General features: G+C 39.3%; 3 non-coding genes across 3 annotated transcripts; 1 reads left to right on the forward strand and 2 right to left on the reverse strand.

Moving 5' to 3' along the window:
* Positions 1-2728: 2728 nt before the first annotated feature.
* Positions 2729-2801, reverse strand: TRNAV-UAC (transfer RNA valine (anticodon UAC)). Its single transcript has one exon. It is a non-coding gene; the product is annotated as a tRNA-Val (tRNA).
* A 4249-nt stretch (positions 2802-7050) lies between these two features.
* Positions 7051-7124, forward strand: TRNAT-AGU (transfer RNA threonine (anticodon AGU)). The gene has a single exon. It is a non-coding gene; the product is annotated as a tRNA-Thr (tRNA).
* Positions 7125-10047: 2923 nt separating this feature from the next.
* Positions 10048-10121, reverse strand: TRNAI-AAU (transfer RNA isoleucine (anticodon AAU)). Its single transcript has one exon. It is a non-coding gene; the product is annotated as a tRNA-Ile (tRNA).
* Positions 10122-16451: the final 6330 nt, after the last annotated feature.

Genomic DNA, 16451 nt, shown 5'->3' on the forward strand with positions numbered 1-16451 from the left:
AGCCTTATTATATGTTTATTAGAATACATTAGCATGCTAAATGACACACCCACCAGCACCTTGACAGTTGAGAGTTACCATGACAACAATGGGAAAAGCTCATACAAGGACTGAAAAGGAGGATTGCATCAGTTCTGGGCCTAAACCACAACCGTGTTCTCAGATAAGTCATGAATATTCCACCCACTCTTTCCAATTCCCTCCCTTCTACCTCCACTGTCCTATATAGGTATTTGGTGTTTCATTATTTGCCTTGGACTATATTGTGCTATCTATTCTGTTCCATTGGTTTATCTATCTCTGCAAAAATACCACACATATTAATTACTATCCTTTAAAATACATCTGACGTTAGAAAAGAAAACACCACTAACATTCTTTTCTTTTTTAAAATAATTTAGTTTGCTAAAGCTCTCTAGTTTTTCCAAGTATTAGAATCTGTTGGAATTTTGATTGAAATCTCATTGTATATATATAATTTTATATAATTTTAAAGAAATTTTGTATTTTTATTTTATAGAACTTTTGCTCTCATTAATATGTTGTATCACTGCATTTATTTAGGTAGTTTTTTATATCTTTCCATAATATTTTATAACTTTCCCTGTGAAAGTACTGTACATAATTTGTCAGATTTATTCTTAAGTATAATTTTTTAAACCTTATTTTCTATGTATTTCTGAATTAAAATTATGAACAGTTATCTAGCAAATGTGCTAAACTCATTTATTGATTTTAAACATTTATTGATTCTCCAGTTTTCTCTGTAGATATCATGTCATCTGCAACTAACGATTACTTATTTATTCCTTTTCACTCCTTATACATATTTTCTAATTTTAAACCAGCCTAATGAACTATTATTACTCCTCCCACATGGAATAATTAAACATATTTTTATTCTCACAATTTTCAATAGGTCTTATTATTTCACCCCCAAATCCATCCACCAGTTATTTAAATCTCTTTTCAGGGTGTTTATCCACATCCAGGTTTCTCTCAACTTCATCTCCTTGAAGAATTCTTCCCCAGACATTTCTGAACTCTTACAGTCTGGTCTTGCTCCCCTTAACACTCCATATGTATGATATTCCCGTCATCCTGGACTGTCCCTTCACTTATCTCCTATGTTGCACTTGCATCTCATTCTTTCTGTATCCCAAGTCTTCCTACTTCTTAACCCACACTTTCATTTTGGTAGAACGTATCCTCCCATGGATCCCAAGAAAGGAAGTACTGAAGGTAAATTATACAAGGCAGTGTATATTTGAAAATGTCTCTCTTTTACACTCATACTTGATGGATACTTGGGTTTCATATAGGATTCTAGGGTGGATTTCATTTTCTTTCAGATTTGAATCCATTGCTTTATTGTCATCTAGCTTCTGGTGCCAATTTTGAAAAGTCAGCTACTCTGTTAACTTATCCCTTCTGTGACTTTTCAAAAATCCTTTTTACGGACTACTCAGTGATCCCTGCCTATCTAGATTTTTTTTTTAGTGTTGTGATATGTACCTAATTTTTTGAGGTTTATCATCCTTGCATTTTCCCTATTCTTTATATCAGGAAGTAATACTACTTAGATATTGCACATCCTAGACTTTTCCTCTAATAAACTTATTTTTTTTCTCTGTATCACTAACTTTTTTGCTTGATATTCCAGGATAGTATCACACTTTATGATCTATTTATTAAAATTTTCATTTCTGATAATATATTTTTATTTTACAAAAGCCTCTTTCCTTGTGCAAATACACTTATCTTTATTTCAGTATTCAATGTTGTCTCCCATCTCTCTGAGTATATTAATATTGGTTTATTCTCAGCATTGTTCTACCTATGTAGCCTTTGTCCATAAGTTGCTTTTTGTTTCTGTTTTTGTTACATTTATTTAATATATTCTTCAGAAATATCATGATTCTGACTTTCTATTCATGGTTTAGAGCAGGATATGTGAAAGTCTATTGCAAGCTCTGACCCTTTGGACAGTGCTTGCTTATTTTAAGTGGAAGTGGGGTCGAAGAGGGTTGGGAAGATCACTGGGTAAGGTCAAGGTTTTCATAGATGTCTCCTGTCTTTAGTCTGGAACCTCAGCCATCAAACACATCAAATGCCTCTCAGGACAGAGATCACTGTTTTATCCTTTTAGGAGCATAAACCTGGAGCCTTCTTCCTGAGACTTCCAGGCAGGAGCTAGGAGAGCTTGACTTTCTAGGAGAGAGAACCTGAGTCCTCTGAAGAACTGGGAAATGCTGTAGGGTTCAGCCTCTGTTGAGACCCGTCCACACATTTCTTTGGCACTGTTCCCAATCTGAGGCCCAGGCTACACCCTTTTGACCTAAAATCGGATCCTCGCCCCTCCGCCCAGTTTTACAATTTTAGAAATTCTTGCTGATTAGGCTCTCTCACTCTTGAGGTGAGACGTTTATTGTCCCCAGCGCTCAGGCCTCATTGAAATCTATTTCTGCTTGACTTTTATGATGACTGGAGATAACAGAGATAACAAGACTATTTTTCGGTAACAACCCGATGCTCTACACTGCCTCAGAGAACTAAGCAGTGTATGAAAGTGGAGCTCCCAAAGAAAAGTCGGGAGAGAATCTGCAATTCTGTTTCATAAATAGCTCTCAGAAGCCTAATCTACAAAAACAAAAACGAAAGCGAAAACCCACTCTGTTAGCCTTGGAGTGAGAGAAGGAAAAGGAAAAAAAAAAAGCAGTTTGTAAGTTGGTTCCACTGGGGATCGAACCCAGGACCTTCTGCGTGTAAAGCAAACGTGCTAACCATTACACTATGGAACCAGAAGTACGTAGGTTTTTTGTCCCCAGATACAAAAGTTTCTAGAAAAATACAACAGAAAATATAGCTATTCGATTCAAAGATAGATAACTTTGAACACAGGAAATTTTGGAGCTTAATTACATTTCTAGTGCATCTCACTCACGCACAAGCTTGAAATATGTCCTCAAATTGCATCATCTGTGAACACATGATTCTTGATTTGTGCCCCTTTGAACACTTCTAAACTAATCTATATTTATCCAGTCACTCAGAGAGTATTTATTTTGAGCCTACGTGCCAAGCACTTGTCGAAGTGCTGCAGATAGAGAAGTGCAACAATTAAAACCCCTGTGTGTACGCATCTTTTGCTGTAGTTCCTAGCAAATAACCGGGGCTGAATAAACGTATCTTTGTTTCAAGGGAATTATAAACGAAGTTAACAGCACTCACATGACCTCCCTTTTTTTGCAGCTGGGTTAGAGCTGGCCAATTGGGGACTGCTCACTAAGTTAAACTTGGGATATTTGTGCATTAAGATGGGAGGCAAAAAAAATGTTTTCAATTGTAGGGGTTCAGAGCATGCCACCCCAAAATATGCCTCTCTGATATGTTGATTGTTTTAAGCTAAAGACACTTGAAAAACAGCAGATGCAAGAAGGGCACTCTTACCTTCCTTTTTCTTTCCAAAAGCAGGAGATAAAATACCCATATGCCCTCTCTGTACCAGAAGGAAGGAAGCATTCTTATCACCAGAGACTGGGGAGTCCAAGCCGAGAGAAATCTGTACCAAAAACCTCCTTAAACTAACCCTTATCTTCCTAGTCACTTTTCCACATAATTGCCCTAGTCCAAACCCTTTCCTCTTGGCACGTTTTCACAACGTTTGTCCAACCTAGTGCATAAGCGTTGGGCTCTGATTGCTTCTTTGAGTCTTCATTTTTCTTGTGAGGGCTCCCACGTACATGTAAAACTTACTTAATAAAATTTGTATGTTTTTCTCCTATTTATCTGTTTTATGCTAGTTTACTTCTCAGGCCCAGCCAGAAACCCTAAGAATAGAGGGGAAATTTTACTTCCCGTTCACAATCTCTCTCTCTTCCCTCCCTCCTTCCTTGTGATATAATATTGGTCCAACACATCTCCTTCAAACTCTGGGCCCTGATTTCCAAAGCCTTCTTGAAGAGTCGGGAGCCTTTTGGAAATCGAGTCACTGGTGAGGGCCACCAGACTGAGGAGGTTGTTTGCAGGTCACATAATCCTAGCTGTTCAAGGTCTTCTCAGTTTTCATTTCTCTTTAGAATCAATTTACAGTAGACTTAAAAACTGATGGGCTTGGGGTGGTTATACCAAACTGATGGTGGGCAAGGACCACAGTGGAAAGATTCAGCCATGTACCTATTAAACACTGCCTACTTGGATTTTTTTTCTATGCTCTGGAGGTAAGGTGTAGGATTATAGGAGAGCGAAAAATAACCAAATAGCCTGAGCACAAAACAGAAACTCATAAGTTTTCTGGAACAAACGTGAGAGGTTTCCAGTTCTTATCGAAAAGGACAAATTAGAAAATAAGCTCATGTGCCAGAAGCAAGGATTGAACCCAAGCAGGTATGCAATTTATAAACTTTAAGTTCAAAACCTTCCCACTCACCAATCACAGCAACATAGGATTCTTGTTCTCATATCTTTTCTTATAAGAAACCAAAAAGTATTTGTTTACAATCTGGGGAGTCTAGGATTGGCCTCATAGGTCCATGAAACATTGGCCCAGGCTTACAAGAATATAAACAAAAAACAAATCTTTGGAAGGTTCTTTGATGGGAAATTCATAAAACATAATTCAAACAATTATTTTCATAAAATTTACTATTTATGTGCTATGACTTGTGCTGGGTTGTTAGACTCTCCCTGACCTTGCAGACATATATTTTAACAGGAAAAGCACACAATTTTACTAAATACATAATGTCATGAAAATGTGAGAAGGCTAAGTAAAGGAAGTGTAGGATGCTACATGACCACCAACACATCCTGGAGACTCTTACTAAACCAAAACTTAGGACACTAGAAGACACAACCCCAATAGACTATCATTGAAAAACCCAGTACACTTCTCTAGATATCTAGACAGATCATGTCTCAAATATAAAAAAGAAAATCTATACTTTTTAAAAGAGAGAATATTTTTTAACCTAGTAGCAGAGAAAGACCCTTTAAGCATAACCTCAAAAGTACAAACCAGTAGGGGAAAAAAAGATAAATTCTTAATAAAATCAAGGCTTTGCCATGAAGTTCTGTCAAAGTCAACAGACAGGTAACATAATAGTAGACAATACTGCAAGGTCTAAAATTCACAATAGACTAATAACTACAATATACAATGTACCCCAGGTATATCGACATGAAAAATACACCAACCTCTATATGAATATGGACAAATGATAAGAAAAGTATCAGTGTACATAAGATGCAATTCGAATGACTAAAAAACATATAGACAGATGCTCAAAATCTTTAGAAAACATAAATAAAATTTTAAAGAAAACAATGATGAGATTTATCACTCTACACATATTAGATTACAAAGTAGAAAGCTGAATAATGTTAAGCCTGGGCAGGGATAAAAGGATATGCAGTGCTGGTGGGAATGTAGGCTTACAAAAATAAACTGGGATTAATTAGTATACATATATATATACACTAATCAGTGTGCGTATATATATACACACATATATATACACACTCGCACAAGTACATAAAGGGGGATGGATGAGGAAGTGGTGTTATATGGAGCGGGGGGACAATGGAGGCAACCTGTGAGCCCATCACTGGGACAGAAGAAAGGAAATACAGTGCCCATTATGGGATCTTACATAGCAATTAGAAGCAATGATTTAAGTGCACACAGAGCAACTCTGATGGATCTTAAAGTCATAATGTTCTTTTAAAGGCATAAGAATATATAATATATCATTTATATAAATTTATAATATATGTGCACAAAACAAAAATGTCAATTTTGCAAAAAAAAATATGATCAAAGTGATACACAATAAACAAATTAGAAAAGTTGTTTATGTAAGGAGAGGAATGGCAGCAGGACATAGGGACAAAGGGAATGAATAAATCTTGTTGTAAGAAAGGGCAAGTAGATTAGGTACAGGCTAGACAGGCAGGGAAGAGCTGAGGGCTGCCTAGAGGAAATGGGGTGTGTAGATCTGTCACAGGATCTCCTAAGTGATTTCTCTTTTCTCCAGGGTCTTGCATTTTGTGGATGTTCAGTGAATACATAAGCCCTCGTCCTTTCCCATAAAGCACAAGGCACAAGGCGGTTATTTAAACATTTCAGAATGATGGTCTCATCTATTCTTCCCCCACGCTAAGCTGTATTCAGCCAACATGCCACAACCCGTTCTGCAATCATCAACCTGATCTGGAAACTGAGAAGAGAGGTCATGTGACTCTGCTAAGACACGCCCTGCATTTGCCCAAGTTAGAGGCTCCCACGGCATCCTGCGGGAGTTATTTACCACATTGTACCCTAATTTTCTCTTTAATTCTCTGCATCCTCCACTCATTTTTACAACCTATGAAGACAGGAATCAAGTCAGTTTTAACTCAACGGTGCAATGAGCAGAATCTCCTGTGCATCAGCGTGTCCTTATCTTTGCTTGCTTTCTTGTGCCAGGTTAGATAAAATAGAAGGAAGCATGATAGTCTTGCTCATGTGCAGTGAATTAGCTCAGAAAGTAGCACCGTGGCCTCTGTAACCTTGCAGTAGCGGAATTAGTGCTTACATCTCTCGTTTGGGGTGGGGGGAGGGTGTTGGAGGGAGAAATTTTAAAAACTTGCTTTATTTCCCTGCTTCTAGAATACAAATCCTATAGATGAAGAAGTTTTTGTTTGGTTGGTTCGCTGCTCTATCTCCAGTACCTAGAAAATTACCTGAAATACAGTAGTGACCACATTTGTGGACAAAATGAATTAACGGAGAATATTTTTAAATGTGTTGCAATATCCAATATTTCCTCTAGAGGGAGATAGTCACCATGAAATAGGAATTTCACTCCAATTTAAAATAATTTTTAAAACCTCGCGCTGAAGAATGCATTTTTATTTTTTAATGTTGAATTTTCTGCTTTAGTGTAGAAATATAGTTCAGAAATACAGGTGCGTTCTCTCTGTCACAAAAGCAAGTACGTTTCTGGCAAGATGCTACACTTCACAGAAAATATTACAAATATGATATAACTGAATTGTAGTTTGAGAGGGGGCCCTGTGGCTTAGCTGGTCAAAGCGCCTGTCTAGTAAACAGGAGATCCTGGGTTCGAATCCCAGCGGGGCCTTTCCCCTTCGGTTTTTGTATTTCAACAGCGTAGTTGCCACTAAACATGCTGGAGATGCATTGAGGAATTTATATTACTGGTAAAGTCTGTATTGAATTGTTATTCCAATTGTGGAGAGTCTTTTTCCAGATAATAGCATCACAATATGAAGAGTTGTGATGAAGGGAAAAGTGAATAAGTTTCCTGTAATTGATAGAAAGTGATGGATTTGCTAATGATTGGTATATGAATTGAGCACAAATTATCTTGCAGTACCAGATAGAGAGTAAGATTTCAAATTCTGTCTTGGAAGTTCAGTCTCAGCTCTCTTAACCTGTGACATCCAACATAGCTAAATGATGGAGTTTGGTTATCAGTGTCAGGCAAAGAATTAATAAGCCACGACATTTGGTTTGGAATCAGACTCATTTTTATTTTTGAGAACAAGAGAGCAATGTCAAATGTAGACCCCCATCATTTTGGTTTTGTACAGCCCTAAGAACTGTATTTGTGCATCAGGAGAACCTACTGAGTGCACAGGGGGAAAATTGGAGCTCAATGACGTTTTGAGGAAATAAATCACAAGTAGATTATCACTTTCTTGAATCTTAAGTGACATTGTAGTTTATAGCTAAAATGTACACTGTGTAGCACTGGCCTATACATTGGGCTTTTCCCTTTTATCTAGAGAAATTTCAAAGATTATGACTGGAGTTCCACCAGAGTCACTGTCTTTTCACTTTAGTAGAAATAGTCCTGCACTATGCCTGAAATCCTGTTTATACTTCACTGGAAACCTGGTTTCATTTTCCTCAGTTTATCCATAGAGTTCTTCCCCATCTACTTCCCAAGGAATGTGAGCAAAAAAGGTAGTCATGAAGGGTAGCAGATTATGCCACCCCAAAATATACCACTTTGGCATAAGGACTATTGTGAGCTGAAGACAAATGAGAAGAAGCAGATACAAGAAAAGCTCACTGCACTTTCCCTATTTGCCTATAAAGCAGGACATACAAAGGACATAATACATTTAAAAAGTCCCCCGCACCACCAAGAAGGGCAAAGATTAATCCCCAGAGACAACTTTAGACCCTATCAGCCTGGAATCTAAATAACAAATTTTACTAACCAGCCTTTCTGAAGTGAAAGATCTGATGAGAGTTTATAACAAGACTAATGCCACTAACAAGGAACTTTGGAACAAGAATAGCAAGGAATAACAGAGCCATTCCAAAATAAATTTTAGACAAAAATCTCTTTAGACATAACAATCAACCATATTTTCAAAGAAGACAGAAAACAGTGCATCTAATTTATAAATGTGAATGAACATAATCTTTACAGAGAAAAAAATTCTTGATACATAACATATAATAATTCTGAGACACAATATGCCATGAATATCCAAACCATGTAATAAGAATATATAAACAATATATCAACAATATCAAGCAGAGAGATTCAATAAGTCTGGAGTAGGTCCTACACATTTATATATTAATAAGGTTTCACAGGTAAGTAATGTAAATCTTCAATTGAAAGCCAGTTGCCTAGATGTTAGATTCAAAGTGTACCAAGTTAACATTTAGAAAGATAACTGAAATTATGACTCATTGTATTCTACTGATGTTGTCTAATATCAGGCAAAACAACACCAGGACTCTGACAAATGGAAATATGTTATGAACAGTGGGTACTGATAAATCTCTAGGAATTTCGCATTCCTTGAAGGCTGTCAGCTAGCGGTCATTCTCGGTTTCTAGTGAATGTCCACATTCCATGGCTGGTGGCCGCCTTCATCTTCAAAGTTAGCAATGACCTGTCGAGGCCTTCTCATACTTAAAATCTGTAAGTATATTATTTAATATGCAATGGAGTAGTGGATGCCCTTTATTAATTAAAAACATTTTTTCAGGCGCTGGCTTTGAGCCAGTCACAGTACTTGACACGAAGGATGCAGCACTGACCAAAGCAGAGGAAGGCCTTGCCTTCTTGGACTTATTGAGCACCCACTATGTCCCTGGCACTGTGCTTGAGACATTACTTATGTCATTATTTAATCAATATCATGTATGTCATTTTCAAAGTAACCCCATACTTTTAAACAAGAGAAAGAGTAAACATATGCTGGGAGTCTGAGGGACAGTGCAAGGGTCGAGGAGAGAAACAGGAGTCTCGTGCTGGGCACACGGAGACCCAGGCGCCAGACTTCAAGAAAAAGACAGACAGGGAGAGTGAGGCACTTAGACTGAGAGTAGCCCCAGGGGCTCTTGCCCTCCTATCCCCCACTGTGCACCCCGTTTTCATTTTGGATTCAAATCTTAAATCTAACGCTTTTATGATAAACGTTCGAAAACAATTTAGACGAGTTGTAAATGGCTTCGTAACTGGCAGCACCGAGGTAACGGTCAAATATAACCCAAAGGCTGACCATTGCTCCATTTTATCGCAGAGCATTCGGTTGCTGGTCTGAGGCTACGCCACAAGCCTGAGATATTCCCACACTGAGAAAAAGAAAACCGAAATACCACGAGGCATATTCTTCAAGAGGAATCGAATCAGCGACCTTGACATTATAAAAACAATAAATACCCTAACCAACTGAGCAACTTACCATGAAGAGGAATGATGCTTTTACATTTCAGAAGTATAAACTATATCAAAACATTATTGCCTGAAGTTTTTTACAGAATGATGCAAGACATTTCTCTAATTCTCCCAGTTTCCTCTTCCCCTAAATACATCCACCTTACCTCATTCAATTTTCTTTAAAAGCTCTCCATCCTGACTCTGGTACTTTATTTCTTTAAAAACCAAAAAAAACCCACAATCAAATCGTTCAGCGGTAGTGATATTAGGACTGTCTGTAATTAGATGTACGGGTGCAATTTCCACCGGTGATGTGGTCTATAGCTAGGACGAGAAAAGGAAGGGGGAAGGATACTGGCCCGTACGGGGATCGAACCCGCGACCTTGGCGTTATTAGCACCACGCTCTAACCAACTGAGCTAACCGGCCAACCCGCGAAAATTGTTTTCACTTACATGTTTTAAAGTCATACTTAATTAAAGTCGGCGGTCTTCTTTGTAAAATGTTTTTAAAAATGTTCTTTTTTCTATCAAAAAGGAAAAGACAAATCCCAGTTGCCTGCACGGATGAACCGTGTTTCTCCCGAGGAAAACTCAGTCTTTCTCAAACCGACCGAGGAAGACTCAGATCAATGTCCGGGAGCAACTACCTCCTTGCAACTATTCCCAGAAGCCCTCGGGAAACGCGAAGCCCTTGCAAGCCTGAGATGGTGGCGGGCGGATCACAGAACTGAGCACAGAGCAGAGCTTGGTGGACTCGGCTGCCGGGCACGGGGTGCGGATTCTCGGCTCTTGGAGGTCATACCGGGAGGGTCATCTCTTCCCAGAGGCCTTTAGCCGCTTGGCTTCAGGGTGGTTCCGCAGTCGCCTTTAAGCTAAATCTGTAGCCGTTCGTCCGGAGCGGAATAAGACAGGGACCTGATGCTGCAATGCCAGACATAGGCCACTTGGTGGCGCCCGAGTGCAGGGCTGAGGTCTGCGGCAAAAGGACTGTGAAGACCGCCCCCCTCCTGAACCTCTGACCCCTCCCCATCTCCCCAAAATCTCCAGATCTATGACGAGGGAAGTCGAGACCACAGCGAGTGCGGAGTTAGGGCCTTGTTCCGGACCAGGGAGAAACACCGGAATCTGAGAGGAGTAGGGGAACTGAAGCCAAAGGCAGGCAACTCAGAGGAAGGAGTTGGGAAACCTTTGCCCTTTTGAGCCTGGCCTGATCTATCTGCAAGCAGGTGTCAACGATGGCAGGGACCAGTAGAGCAGCAAATTTCTGCTTGCTTTCTTTTCTCTGTTGGACCCTACAACCCTCTCTCTCTCTCTTTTTTTTTTTTTCTATTTTTTTTGCATCTGAAGTTAATTGACTCGTTTTATATATATAGTATATCGAGTAAGATTTGAAAGACTATTCTAAAGAGAGCTATTTCTTTTAATGAGGCAAGTTAACTATTCATTTACTTGTTTTACATTATGCAATTTATAAATTTTGTTTTTAATTGTTTAAAAAGCTGCAAGATGGTATTTCTTATCTTTAGTACATTTCTTTAACTTTGTATCAGCATCCACCATATGAACTAGTAGCTGTCTTCATTTTCTTTGTCCTCTAGTAAAAATTCGGTGGACAGTGAGTGGAAAAACCAATTTTTAAAATCTAATTGTATGTATTTATTTATTTTTATTAAAAAATTTTTTACTACAGTACTTGATCTGTAGTCTTTTCTCCTCCCTTTGTGCTTTACTGCCACTCTCCCGGATTTCCAAACCTTGAGAAACCTCTCTCTGCTTAACAGCCAGAATGTCAGCTGTTTGGGTGACTGGACATTCTCTTTGCTCTCCTGTCCTCCCCCAGGTTTCTTTGGCTGTGAGATCTCTCTCCATTCAGTAAGCTTTGGAGAGATTTCTCTCAGCTCTCCAGTCCTGGCTGTTGGCAGCTAAAACACAAAGTGCCTTGTACTGTTTGCTCTTCGTGTTCCTGCGGTAATCCCCAACTTCAGAATGTTTTGAACTTGAGAGTGCCTCAGTGGGTATTTCCACTTTCTGGCCTTTTTCCTCACCCCCTTTTGACCTACTCTCCTCATCAGAGACAACCAGAACTGGTTTTGGCTACTTGAAATTCTGTTTGGGTCAAGCAAGCCCACAAACAAACCTTAAAAATGTCTAAGTTTCTTCTGGTTTCTCCTAATCTGGTCTTCACAGGTTTTTCCTCCTCTGTGCCGCTGCCCATCTGCTAGGAATAAGGACAGCCAGAGGCTTCTTTCCTCCTATGAAGGCCTCTTTCTAGAATTTAGTTTATGTTGATTCTTTTGTATCCTCAGCTCCTGATGAGTTCAGAAAATCTACTCCCCTTAAGCTTATGGCTTTGCTTTAGTTAGTAGGTTGAGAGGGACACACACTTGCAACTTCCTACAACTTAACCAAAATGGAACTCAGTGCTTTGTATTTTTAAAATATTTCCAAATTTCTGTGCCAAAAGTACTTTTGTCATTCCTTGAAACTATTTCCTTTAAAATATATAGCAACAGACTAATCTCTTTCAATAAGGAAATTAACCATGTTGCCAGGTGCTTTGTATATTGTTTCAGGTAATCCTTATGTCACATGTCATTTATTCAATTGATATTTTAAAACAGCCAGTTTTGTTCTTATATTGAAGTGAGAAGAAGTGAGATATAATATCCATACGACACCATGAAAACTTCAAGAAGTGAAATGAGTGACCACCTGCAGGTATGTCGCCAGATTTTACTTAGGCTTCCAGGTGATACTGCTGGGCACTTGCAGGGAAAAATAATGTCACATGGAATTTGGATACATTTCAGAAAGTTACCTCGAATATTGTCCCCTGATCTGACAAATGTTTATTGAGAACTACCAGTATAATGGCCCCAAAGCTACACATGATCCCTTCCTCACCCTCCCAGAGCTTAAAATCCAATACCACCATGACTTCTGATTAGTTGTCTAACAGTGGAGATGGCCTTCTCCACAGAAGTGGTATCTTCATTTTACTTTAAGAAATATCTTCTTCAGTCTTTTGCATCTGATACTGGTGTATTTTCTACACAAATGATCAGGACAGATTAGCAACATTATCCAGTGAAAGCACTTATACTATGCGCCATGGAAAACTTCCATATATGGGCACGTATCTTCCATATCTCGGCACATCTGCTTAAACAGAATATCCTGTTTGGAATCCTATCTCTTGCTTTTTGTAATTTTGGAGAATAATATCACCAGCAATGTTGAAGACAGCTTGATAAAGCAGATATTTTTAGAAGTTAAATGATGGAGAAAATTGTGAACCTGTTGTCAGCTAGGAAATGAGGATCCTGAGGTAAGGAGATGACAGTGGGGTATTTTGTATAGAAGTGCTGAGGTGGAAGGATTCGTTCATATAAAAGACTGCGTGAAAAATCACTCCCAGTGGGGCCTCAAAAGAGTACCTTAAATTCTGTCTTGGAAACTGTAGGCTGCAGCATTCTCATTCCGTAACACCAGTATATTATGGAGAGCAGTGGAGTCTGAATGCAAGCATCAGAGCATTAAAAAACAAGCAAACAAAAAAGTAAAACAAATAAACAAAAACAAACAACAACAACAACAAACTTACATCCTTAATTCACCAAAAAAAAAAAAAATTCACCAAAAAAAAAAATTTCTCCAGGATGCTGCCTTAGCTTTCCAAGCCTGGAATTTTTTCAAGAATTGGGATTATGAAAGGTTTTTGTTTTTGTTTTTGTTTTCATAAATGGAGGAAAGGGGAGAGAAATGCGCTGCAACAATGAACATTTCCTCAACAGGCATGAAGTAAACAAACCTGGGCGCTACAGACAAAGTCTACTCAGTTATGTATAAGGGCTGGCGCAGGCGCAAGCAGCTGTTTCCTTAGTGTAGTGGTTATCCCATTCGTCTCACACACGAAAAATCCCCGGTTCGAAACCAGGCAAAAAAAAGTTTTTTTTTCCTGAAATGTTATGTACTTCTGCTTGATTTCGAAAACTTGCTTATATTAAAAAATAACAAACCCCACAAATCTTCGCACTTACTCTTTGTTTGAAAGAAGAAATTATCCTGAGAGTCCCGCGCCGATGCATGGTTTCGCTGTTCACATGGGGCAGTTTTCCCCTTTCTCCCGTCTCTCCTCTGCTGGGTTCCGACGAGGCCTGTGAGGGTCCCTGGGAAAATATCAGAGGAGATGAGCCGGCGCCGCGGAAGTGGTTGCTCTCTTCGGAATTTGGATTTCTACAAAAAGAGGCTTCACCAGGAACCGACCCTGAGGGCAGCTTGATCTTGGACCTGATCTGTAGCAGAAAAGTCTCCCAGACTCAAGCCAATTTTGAATGAAGAGAAATCTGTTTCCCCTTGAGAAAGACTACCGGCACATTGCCAAAAACTTATACTGTTATTCTTCCTCCTAGCCTTTCCTAAAGGGACCTGCGCTCATGTACCAAAGTGATTGTGCATTAGGGAAAAGGAAAAAATCAGACTTTTCAGGAATTCCTAGACAATGGCTCGGAACCGGCATTACTTGCTAGAGATAAAAAAACATCATTGCTGTCCCCAGGCAGTAGGTACTCATGAAGGTCAGACAACCAATGAAGTTTTGCCCCCTGTCCATTTCACTGTGGGCACAGTGGATCCCTGAGCCCACCCTGTGGTTACTTTCCCAGTTCCAGACAGAATCTCTATATCATTTCCATGACTAATGGAGTGAAGGCTATTATGGCATAAAAGGCCAATTAGAGGCCACCAGAAATTCCTCTGTGAAAATAATTAAACAAAACGCAATACTGGTATTCCTGGACCGATTGCAGAGATTAGTGCCAACATCAAAAACTTGAAAGATACAGGGACAGAGATTCACCAAATTTCTATTCAACTCACTTACTCAACTGTAGAAGGTAAATGGGTTGTGGAAAATGACAGTTATTGTAGATCTAGTCAAGTGATTATTTCCATTGCATCTGCTATTCCAGATGTTCTTTTATTAATGGAGAAAATTAACACATGCCCTGTCACCTGGTATGCAGCTACTGATATGGTTAGTGTTATTTTCTCTATACCCAGTCAGAAAGACCATCAGAAGCAGTGAGCCTTCAGCTGGCTGAGCCAACAGTACACCTTACCTACCTTACCTCAGGGGTATATCAGCTCTTCAATCATATGTTATAAATTAGTCTACAGAGACCTTCACCACCTTACCATTTGTTCTAAAGTTGAAAGCTGATTTTTGTTGTTTTAAATATGAACACTGTAGGCAAATGTATATTGTGCAAACTGATCACAAGTGAGTGGGTCTACCTTTCCAGAACTGGCTCAGTCTTGTGCGCCTCATTTGCATCTCTATCCCAGTTTTAGTCCATATGGGCTGCTGTAACAAAAATACCATAGACCAGGTGGCTTAAAGGACAAACATTTATTTCTCACAGTTCCGGAGGCTAGTGTCGATTCTCAGTCTGGTGAAAGTTTGCCTCCTGGCTCCCTGTCTCATAGACAGCAGTCTTCTCACTGTGTCCTCAGATGAAGAAAAGGGTGAAAGAGCTCTCTGACATCTCTTTTATGAGGACCTAATCCCACTCATGAGGACTCCATCCTCATGACCTAAAGCCCCCGCCTCCAAATACCATCTCATTGGGGATTAGGTTTCAACGTAATTTGGGGGAGAGAGGCACGTTCAGTCTATAGCAATCACCAAAACATCCATTTCCTTTTCTGACTTGATGTTTAGTCAAGTATAAGTTGATATTGACTTTTTGTGCAGGGAGACCAGTGGCCAATGGGTGATGTTGCAACCAATTATTAAAACATTTTGAAAGGAAATTATCCTGAACTGATCCTTCACATCCAGAAGCGCTGCCCCACCATACAGTCCTGACTGTCAGTTGAGTCTGAAAGAGTCTTCGTAGCCATCAAAGGAGGCATTTTCTAAGATATCTTTTTACCTCCCATTTCTTCCTGAAATTGAGAAAGGAAGTTGACTGAGAAAGACGCTTGGACAAATTTTAAAATCAAAGACGCTTTAAAGAAAATACCAGTCGGCAGACGTCAATCCAGGAGGAAAGAGAAAGAACATCTCCTGGGGGAATGTTGATGTGTAGAAGAATGTGGTACCATTTAGAACTGAAAAGAATCCCTGGCAAAAGTTAAACTCCCAAGGTGGACACAGGGAGGACGGGATGAACAGTGACTGCTTTTGGATGACGTTATTTTAAACAACCTCCTTTTTCTGTCCCACCTCCACTTGGGGGTGAATTCCTTAGTAGAGTAGAAGTACTAGGAAGAAAATCAAGATCTAGCTGAGAAAAAAACACAAACATTTCAGAAGAGCTTTTTAATTTGTGAGTGGATTTCACAGTCTTCACCCCAAGATTATTTAATTCTCCAAAGTGTTCTGTTGGAAGAGCTATGAAACTGCCAGAACTGTGCACTGGTTAAATGACAAAACTGGGGACAGGACACTGGAGATTTATACAGAGTCACTTCACTCAGTGCTCTTTGCCCCGGGAAAGGATTTCCTGTGAAAACAACTCCTGGGCACTGTCTGCTGTAAAGAGGACTACACTCTGGCCAAGACAGAAAATAAAAAGAGAGCTATGCTCTTTTCTCTGCAAAAACAAATCAACAAAACAGGACACACACAAAAACAACTTTTAAAGTTGTATTTCTAGACCTAAAGGAGAAAGTTTAAGCTATTTAAATTCTGCTAATTCTTCCACTTCCTTCAGAACATCCTAGAGCAAATCAAGGGCCTTGAAGTCAGGGT

This window comes from Balaenoptera ricei, chromosome 11 (assembly GCF_028023285.1).
Source record: "Balaenoptera ricei isolate mBalRic1 chromosome 11, mBalRic1.hap2, whole genome shotgun sequence".
NCBI classification, from domain to species: Eukaryota; Metazoa; Chordata; class Mammalia; order Artiodactyla; family Balaenopteridae; genus Balaenoptera; species Balaenoptera ricei.